The following is a 9,515-nucleotide window of genomic DNA, read 5'->3' as shown; positions in this document are numbered from 1 at the left end:
TACATTAAAATATAAATAAGGGAAAGTTTAAAGTATCCCATTGGAACTAACAAAAGAGCAGCACAGTTAAAATAGCTGAGGACTGAAGGTTTGGTTTTGGAAATGGCTGAAATCTTCTGGGAGAGAAAATGTGCTAAAATCTAATGATCATTTTGAGACATTTAAAAATAGTATTTTGCTCTGAAGACTCAAAAAGAAAGAAAAAAACCACATTGAAATGTAGTCTGCGTTAGTTATACCACAATTTTGCAACTGTGGGCCATGACAAAGTAATGTAACTACAAACAAATTAGCTGAAGTTGTGACAACTCAGTCTCCTTTACACCATGATTCTGTGTCATGATTTTCTGTATATTGTGGTAATTACAGGGGAAAAAATGACACTTTCTGAGCCAGGCACTACATGGACAGTTGCACTTCAGATATTTGGGAAGTTAAATGAAGTTGCTGGCTGAGAATTTCACTAAAAATCTGTGTCCCAGCCCAGTGGCTGAGCTGCAAGCACCTGGTTCACTGCCTGGTGTCAAGGCCACTGACACTGGTGCTGGCTTTGGGACAGCACAAATTACACTGAGTGACACTTTCTAAAGTACACTGGGTGTTGGGCACCAAAATGCCTGTCCTAGACTAAACTGCCTTCTAAAATTACTTAATGGACTGTTACAAACAGCTGGGAGTGCATCCTGCCTATTTAACCTGTGAATTTCCTGATGTTACTGTAGGGAAAGCACTGGTGATGGGTAACTTGCTTCTCATCATACAGTGAGTAGTTTTAATTCTCTCTCTTTCATCTGTTTTAATGTTTGCTTCCCAACAAGTGACTCTTTTCTGGAGAGTATTAGAGATTATTAGAGATTATTCTCTGTATAATGCTGGAAAGAATATGGATTGTGAAACAGGACAAAAAAGGCTGCTGTGTGCATCCCTCACCAATTTTAGACCCATCACTAAAGGTGAGTGGATCATCCTCAGCAGAATCCACTAAAGAAAGAAAGAATAAACAGCCAGAGAACTTGGATTTGCAAAAGAAGCAGAAGGACTTCTTTAACATAGCCTTGAGTAACCTGCTCTAGCTGACTACTCTGACCAGGGGAGGTTGGAGAAATTCTCCTGAGAGCCCTTCCAGTCTCACCTGTGTTTCTCTGTGTCTAGCAATGAGCCTGTAGCTTCTTCCTGAGCTTCACAGCAGCAACATGGGGAAGAAGAAATAGTTTTAAAATAAGCCAGCTGGCCTCTTGTACATTTTTTAGCTGAAAATTCTAAATACAATTTTTCTCAGCCCTATCCCAGCCTTTCCTCCTCTCTTCTCATCTTACTACTGAAAAAAAAAATATGGGGGAAAAAACCAAAAATAAGTAGTATGGAAGAAGTAAACCATAAGAATATCAGAGATTTCAGGATTTGTTGGAAAATCTTGGTGTTTAAATCTCTCCTAATTTCATTGAAACGGTGTTTTTCAAATAAAAGTTTTTCTCCCATGTAAATTTGTCTCAAATTATCACAACTGTCTCTGGGAAATGGTGGGTATTTAGCTACATTGGAACTAAATGATCTTTAAGGCCCCTTCCAACCTAAACCATTCTATGATTCCATGTCCCTGTTCCCTGGCCCAAGGATTTATTTGCATACTCTGACTTCTAAGCAAGGGCTTCAAGAGTAGAACTCCTGTGGGCTTCATCCCTACAGGAAGATCATCCCTTCCTCACTGTCTTTCCCCAGGTAAGATAATCACAATTCCATGTTATCAGTGGTCACTTAATATACCCTCAATACAACATTTCAATCTTCCAGCAGAAAACCCAAGCAGATTGTTCCCTCCTTGCTGTTGTGAATGACAAAAGTGTGGCTGAAATGCACCTTACTTTCTCCAGGAGGAATTAAAAATTACCTTATGAGGAAGGTTATAATCCACTGCCAAGTGAGAGAGTCAGGATTAACCAGAGTAACCCGATTGATCTCCGTGTGAGGTGTTTGTTTTTTTTTTTGAATGAAGCTCTGGTGGTTTTCCACTACAACCAGCTGCAAAAGAAAGTAACCTGTGGGCTGCTCTCAGTGAAAAGTTTATCTAAGGGTCACTCTGCTCAGGACTCTGTCCTCCCAAAGCAGAGGCAGGCTGGCATACAGATGGAAAATTCTCTGAGAGGATGCAGCAGTCAAACAAACAGTGTGAGTGCACAAGTCAGTCTCAGTCAGTGTTGGAAGAACCATCTAGCAAGTCTATTTGAAAAGGATCATTTACTACCCCCCCAAATTCCTGTGATAAAAACCACAGATCTACAAGGGCCTGGTGAGCATCCAGTATATTCTGGACACATGAAAACTTTCCTTCTTTTCTGGAATTAGATATCTGCCTTCAGTTCTGGTTGTAAACTATTGTGTAGCGTGTCTCTGTTTTGATTATCATGAAAATTACACCCTGGGGGGAGCTGCACTGTGGTTCTTGCTGTTTCACTAAAGAGGTGAATGAAATAATCTCTGGCAGCCCAGTTCTACAGCGGCTGTTTAGGCAGCACATAAACAGGATCCTTTTTATTTACGTCAGTTGCATAAACCCAAAATTCATTCAGAGGATTTGCATGTTTGCAGGCCTAATCATGTTAGCCCAGCACACATTTGCAAATTTGCCCTCTGTCAATTGCTGAAATCTGCAAATCTGTTGGATTGCTCTTAGAGGCATCATCCATTGCCAGAGGCAGCAGAGGGAGCAGGTAGGGGTGCAGCAGCTGAGGGTGTGAGCACAGGGATGAACCCATCCATGCCAGCAAGGGAAATGCTGGCTGAATAAAAAGGGCTGCAACTCAGCTTTTGTTCTGGGTAAGTAAATAACACCAGCTTCCTGATGCTTCATGCACCCCAGCTCTCACTGCTCAATTGTTGTACGTCCATGTTCAAACTTGCACAAGGTGTTTAATCCCAGGAACAATAAAGAGGGATGGATTTTCAGAGAGGCTGAGCTCTCCTCGAAGAATAGGCTAGGACTCAAAAAGCAACAAGCACTCAGATGTCTCCTGCTTTGAAATTACAGGCAGTTTCAAAACAGAACTATAGTTAATCATAGAACCACAGAAGGGTTTGGGTCGGAAAGGACCTTAATGATCTAGTTCCAACCTCCCTGACATGGGCAAGGACACTTCCCACTACACTGAAGTCTATCCAGTCCCATTTACTGAAGTCTACTGAAACTTCAATCTGTTTTCACTGCACATGAACTGAGTTTCTTACCTGGTGTTATTCTCAAGGTCCACCCAGACACATTTTTCTCCCCTGAATCTAGCAGAGCTTTTCTCCTGTGTTAACTGATTTACATGGGGATTTGGGTTTAGAGTCCCAGCTCCACTTCCCTGGCTGCTAACCTTACACAACCTGCACAAGTAATTTAATATTTGAATGCTGATGACCCACCTCAAATTCTTTCCACACCCCAGGGAAACCATACACATTCCCCCACAATTCATTAAAAAGCAATCACAGAGCTGCTTGCTTTATTGAAGTGCAGCAGCCTGTTGGGATGGGTACGTGGGCAGGGAAGGAGGGGAGGAGCAGCACCAAGGCTGAGATCTCATGCTGGGGCTGATCACACCTGAGCCAAACAAGGTTCTCCAGCCAGAGAGCAGTCCCAGAGCCAGCTCTGCACTGAAGATACACTTCCACAAGCAGTACTGAAGGAAAGGTTTGGCTAGATGGGAATTCAACCCATCAGTGCCAAATAAAGATGAATATAAAACCATCCATTCAAAAATAAAGTTTCAGTGAGCCCCTTTGCTGGAGGTTTTTACATTCACTTGCTGTTCTTGTGTATGGATTTTACATTGCACTGGGGGCAGTGTCTGGAATTTATATTTTTTTCTGCATTTAAGGAGAGATTGTGTGGGATAAGAGGGGGATAAACGACCCAGTTTTATGTAACTGTGGTTATTGCACCCTATATCACAGTTAATTCATTGTTGAACATGAGGCTTTAATTCAGTTGTCTTCATCAACGAGCTACTTTGTGTCCATATGGCTAATAAGTGTTATTCTGCATTCAGACTAATGGGAAAATAGAAAGTATTTTAACAGTGCAGCTGATCTAACAAAAAACACATCTGAGGAGGATTAACATTTCAAAGGAACTATTTGCTCAAGTGAGCTGTCTTTATTATGATCTAAAGGGGGGAGTTGAAGAAGAAACCTTGAGTAACATTTTCATTATGGTAGCTTAGATACTGGAAATTAAATAGACCCAACTGAATTAAAAAAAAAAAAAATCCTTGTACTTGAGCCTGGAGATAATTAAAACTATTTTACCCTGTGTCAATGATAACAAATGGAAACTGGTAGAGATGAAGGATAATACAGTACTGTAAATACTTTCTGGCAAACAAAAATATTATTTGCTTTAACTGTGGCCTGCAAAATATATGATTTACCAGAAAGCATAAAGAACAGGCTGAACTGTATCACTATGTTTTTATGGAAGACATATGGGTCATTCTCACTTCTCAAAAAATGTGTGGATCAAGTAGTAGGTAATTGTTTTACTACAGAATACCAGCACAACTTTAATTTAGATTAAAAACATGACAGGTTTCCAACGTGAGGCAGGCAAATGTGGTGTTTGGTTGGTTTTGTTGGTTTTTTTTCATTTTGTTTTGTTTTTTAAAATCTTGTTTGTCAAATTTTTTTAAACCTTGTTCCATTTACAGCTGTTCTTTCACTCTCCTCATCTGATGGGGAGGGGGAGCAAGCACCTGCTTGCAAAGTCAAAGCCAGCATTGCTTCTCCCAAGCCAGCTGGCCAGGGTGCCATGCAGGGGATGTTCTCCTTCCTCTCCAGAGATCAAATGCATCAAGCACAGTGGGAGAATGGTCCCTGCCAGCCCAGGATCCAGGGCCTGGCTTTCTGCAATTCCACAGCTGTGGAATCTGGCTGAAAAATAGCCTCTCTGCTGAAGAATTCATCAGTTTCACTAGAAAGAGTGGAAAAAGTCATTCCCAGTGTTGAGGTCCAGGATACCCAGCACTGCAGCAGCTTTACAGACTGAACATTGTACTACAGAGTCTTATAATGAGGAAGGACCTCAAGGTTTAGAACCATTTGCACAAACTGATTATTTCAATTGCTGAAATTTTTATACCTTTCTGTAGTGTACACGCCAGGTCTGTGTAGCTGTAGGATGCTCATGATGACCACGTCCCTTCCAGCAAGATAAATAAAAGGGTTTAAAGTCTCATGTCCACTTTTTGTTGTCCCTGGTCTATGTTGCTCCTGATGCAATACATGGATGGGTTTACAGGGATACCCCACTGTAAAGGCAACAACAGCCTAAGGTCATGTGGCAAATGCAATCTCATATGTAGCACCAGTTGGTCTTGAACTACTCAATGGGCCCCTTGACAAACATCTGTCAGGAATTGAGCACATTGCTGAATTCCCCATGACTGGCACTATTGATTGGAAAAGCCCATTTGCACTAGAGGAGAAGAAGAAAGAAACTCTGAGCCATTCCTGATGTGGTTGGACACATTCATACCAGGGACTCATAGATCACTGCATAAGAATTGGCTTTGGCTGAAGGGCAAACAGAGGCTTTCTGAGGCTTGTGGCTACTGTATTGATGCCGAAGACCAGAGAGGACCTGGAGCATGAAAAAAATTCCACTCCTTGCATTATATTAATTATGGATCTTTGCTGACAAACTCTACAGAAACACTCATCTATGCACCTGGAACTTCTGGAAGGAGATGTCTGAAATATTTATGATGGCCACCTATGTGGCCTAGGGCCTGTCCAGCCCCAGTGACAACTCCATTCACTGCTTGCTCAGGGCTGATGGGTATCAGAAGGTAATGCCCATCTCCTGGACCTTTGTGCCCCTCAAACTACTGGGCCCTTCACTGATCACTATTTAACCTTTCAGGTGGTAATTGTGATGCATGCCCAGAGCTATTACAACATGGAAACCTTGCATTAAAGGTCAGCCTTCCAGCTCTTCTTTTTTTTGTTAGCTTACTGGGGAGGTACTGAGATGAATGTGTACTGGGACATGAGTTACAGCCTCAGAAAGATGGAAGGTCCAGGGTCCAGCACTGTGGAAACATGTGTTCAACTGCAGGGAGGGTGGATTTCTGCCAACAGATCAAGGTCACTGTAGTTACTGACAGATATTTCCTTATTTTCACAAGAACTTTAGGAACTGAAATGTTTTGACTGATCAGATTAACACTTAAAATATGAAGATGAGTTTGTCAAAAGAGCACAGCTTCTCTAAGTTCTGAGAAATGAGAAATCTGCTTGCTGGAGTAAACTAAAAGTCATTGAAATGCAACTCCTGCTGATTCCACATACAAAATGTTGGTTTGCAGGCTCAGTTTGGAGTCCTCTGGATGAATTGCTTGTCTCAGATACAAACCACCATTCTCTAGGAACATAAATGCACATTTTTAAATGATAAAATGAATTGAAAATTTTACAATAATTCCTGGAAGAGCTCTATACTCAGGGCACTTTCTATCTGGCAGAACAGCATCTCCCTCCAGCCTCATGGCTTGGTCCCCCTCTTCTATAGAAGCCCAGACAAGAAGCTCTGGTGGCCAGGCACTGCTATGGGGTTCTGTGGGCAAAGTCTGGTGCTCTGAGATCCCTTTCTGTGAGCATGTTCCTGCCACCTGCAACAATAACATCCCAGATAAAGAGAACAGCAACAGCAAATAGAGATTGCAGCATTTACTATTTTCCTTTTCTCCATGTGTTTCAACTGTTTTCAAAATGCTATTTATTTATCACTCTTATTTATTATGTGAGCTCCCTCTTGTGTCTCATTTTGCACCTGTGCAATCCTATTGTTTTGCTGCAGGCCTTCTCTTCCAGGTGAAAAGTCTCATTTTAATGCCTGTTATAAGTAATTCATTCTTGTGATTTCATTTTTCTTTTTCAAGACAGTTTCGCTGTGATTCATTCAACAGATGCAAAATCAGGAAAAAACACCAAGCAGCTACAAAACTCAAAAATTACCAGGAGAAATATAATTTTGGCAATGAGTGCTATTCTCTGGTATCCATAGAGCCCTCTTGTGACTGATGCCAGTGACAGATATTTAATTCAGCTCAGAGAAGACTTGATAGAGAAAGAAGTTTCACCCATGATCCAGAAAACCCACACGGGGTATTTATGTAGCTGAATTCTACAAAGCAAAGTTGCACCATTAACCTTGCAGCTGTCAACGTGTGAGCACAAGTGCCTCTCAACATGGAAACACTGGCAGGGCTGAGACCTTTCAGATCCTATTGCTCACCCATCCTCCCAAGGGTGAATTTTTAAATGCTGGGAAAAAGGAGAAACCTTGGCAGTGGCTGAAGTTTACTTATACCTATTGGTCTTTAGAATGACTAACTTTGCCCCAAAAATGACTCATACAGTCAGTTTCTTTGATCTGATTGCATTCATTATTATTATTATTATTATTAACGATAATAACAGTACTGCAGTCATGCCTTGAGGCCCCAGCTGAGATCAAGGCTCTGCTTTGATAGGCATTGAACACACTAAGAAGAGAAGACAAACCTTGCCCTTAGGAGCTTACACCTGAGCTGAAGGCAGCAGACAAAATCTGGGGAGAAGGAATGGCATTATCTTTATTCTGCCTCAAGAAGGAGAAGTTAAGTGACTTGCCTGAGGTCGGGGGAGGTTATGTAGAGGTAGAGGCAGCAGAGGGGTTGTGCTCAAAGCCCCCAGGAGTTGATGGAGCTACCTGGGGACACACTTGTTCTTGTCTTCATAAGTCTTTGGGTCCCTCACCAGATGAAAGACATCGAGGTGATGGTCTGTGTCCAAAGAAAGACAAAGAAGCTGGCAAAGGGTCAGGAGGATGTCTTATGGGGAAGAGCTGATGTTTAGCCTGGAGAAAAGGAGGGTCAGGGGAGACCTTATCACTCTCTACAATAACCTGAAAGGGGATTGTAGTGAGGTGGTTGTTGGTCACTTCTCCCAAGTAACAAGTGTTAGGACAAAAGGAAAAGGCCCCAGGTTGTGCTAGGGGAGGCTTCGATTAGATATTAGGAGAAATTTCTCCATTGGAAGGGTTGCCAAATGTTGGGACAGGCTGCTGAGGGAAGTGACTGAGTCAGTATCCCTGGAGGTATTTAAAAGATGCATAGACATGGTGTTTATGAACAGGGTTTGGTTGTGGATCTGACAGTGCTTGGGCAGTGGTTGGACTTGATCTGAAAGGTCTTTTCCAATCAGAACTATTCTATCATCCTATAAGAGCCTTGCCTGACACCCAGCAAGATGGAAGGACTGCAAGAGAGAAGTGGCCAGCACTGGACAAAGGTGAGGGTGAGCACCAGGCCACTTGAATGGCAGCTGCACTGTACTAAGTGCTTCAATAAACCACATATATCCCCCCCTCATCCAGGGATTTGCACTAGACAGGGGAAATTAACCTACCCTGAGCCCTGCACTTTCTTGGCTGTTAATCTTAACACCTTGTGTTTTGCCTCCCCAGACATCTTCCCTTCTGCAACACCACAGCAGTCTGGTGACACTGGTTGGAGAAGCTGGAGACTGGCAGCAAAGGTGACACTGTTCTCAATTATCACTAGTGCTCTTGGCCAGAGCTTCTGAAAAAATAAAATAAAATAAAATAAAAAATAAAATAATAAAATAAAATAAAATAAAATAAAATAAAATAAAATAAAATAAAATAAAATAAAATAGCAGCTTGAAATTAGAACCCTCTTGCTACATCTTGGCACCTAAATGCATGACCTGCTTTTGCAAGAGTGCTGACAGCCGTTGGTATGGCAACTGTGATTACTGGAAATTTCCAGGGGCTTGGCTTTTGGAAACCTGGCCAGTCACTTGGGTGCCAACATTCGGGTTTAGAAGCCTAAATTTAGAAATTTTCCCCTGTTCCAATCACAGCTATTTATTTATGAAACATTGATCATGAGTTTAGACACATGTAGGACACAGGATGTAAATATGGGACATTCCAGCATCCAACAGCTATAAGGGGCCAAGATATGCTACAAAGAACCATTCAATTTAGAAGTGAGACAGAAAAGGTGCAAAAACAAAGACTACAGTACACTGTAGGACTACATATCTAAAAGTACTTTAACTCTGAATGTCCCCTAACAACTCCTTTAAGGCAGCAGTTTTTTGTCACTGAGTGTAAGGGCCTTTCAAGTGGGGACTATACATCCATTGAGTTCAAGGTTACTTTCCTGTATGGCTCTACAATTTTTTTTAATTTTTTTTTTTTTATTCCTTAGTTTAATATGTGCTGTGTGCACAGTAGGTAGCCTAAATATTAAGCATAGACACTGAGCATCAGAATTTACAGCAGCATCTGGAATATGGGTATCCATTAAATGATACGGTATGGGATTGCTTGTGATATATTTACTTATCTATTTCTTTTTGCAGTGCTGACAAATTTCTATAAATTCTGCCAATTTAAACATTTATTTTCCTGATACTGAAATTAAATTCATTCCAAATCAGACATTTTATAGGTGTTTGTTATGATT

The 9,515-nt window shown here is 41.5% G+C and overlaps 1 long non-coding RNA gene across 1 annotated transcript; it reads left to right on the top strand.

The window, feature by feature from the left end:
- The first annotated feature begins 430 nt into the window (after window positions 1-430).
- On the top strand, window positions 431-9,129 carry LOC139800223 (uncharacterized). The gene is made up of 4 exons (XR_011727657.1): window positions 431-762; window positions 1,615-1,719; window positions 8,246-8,310; window positions 8,486-9,129. It is a non-coding gene; the product is annotated as an uncharacterized lncRNA (long non-coding RNA).
- The last annotated feature ends 386 nt before the right edge of the window (window positions 9,130-9,515 follow it).

The sequence above is a fragment of the Heliangelus exortis genome, chromosome 10, assembly GCF_036169615.1.
Source record: "Heliangelus exortis chromosome 10, bHelExo1.hap1, whole genome shotgun sequence".
NCBI lineage: Eukaryota > Metazoa > Chordata > Aves > Apodiformes > Trochilidae > Heliangelus > Heliangelus exortis.
This window is presented reverse-complemented; position numbering and strand designations above follow the sequence as displayed.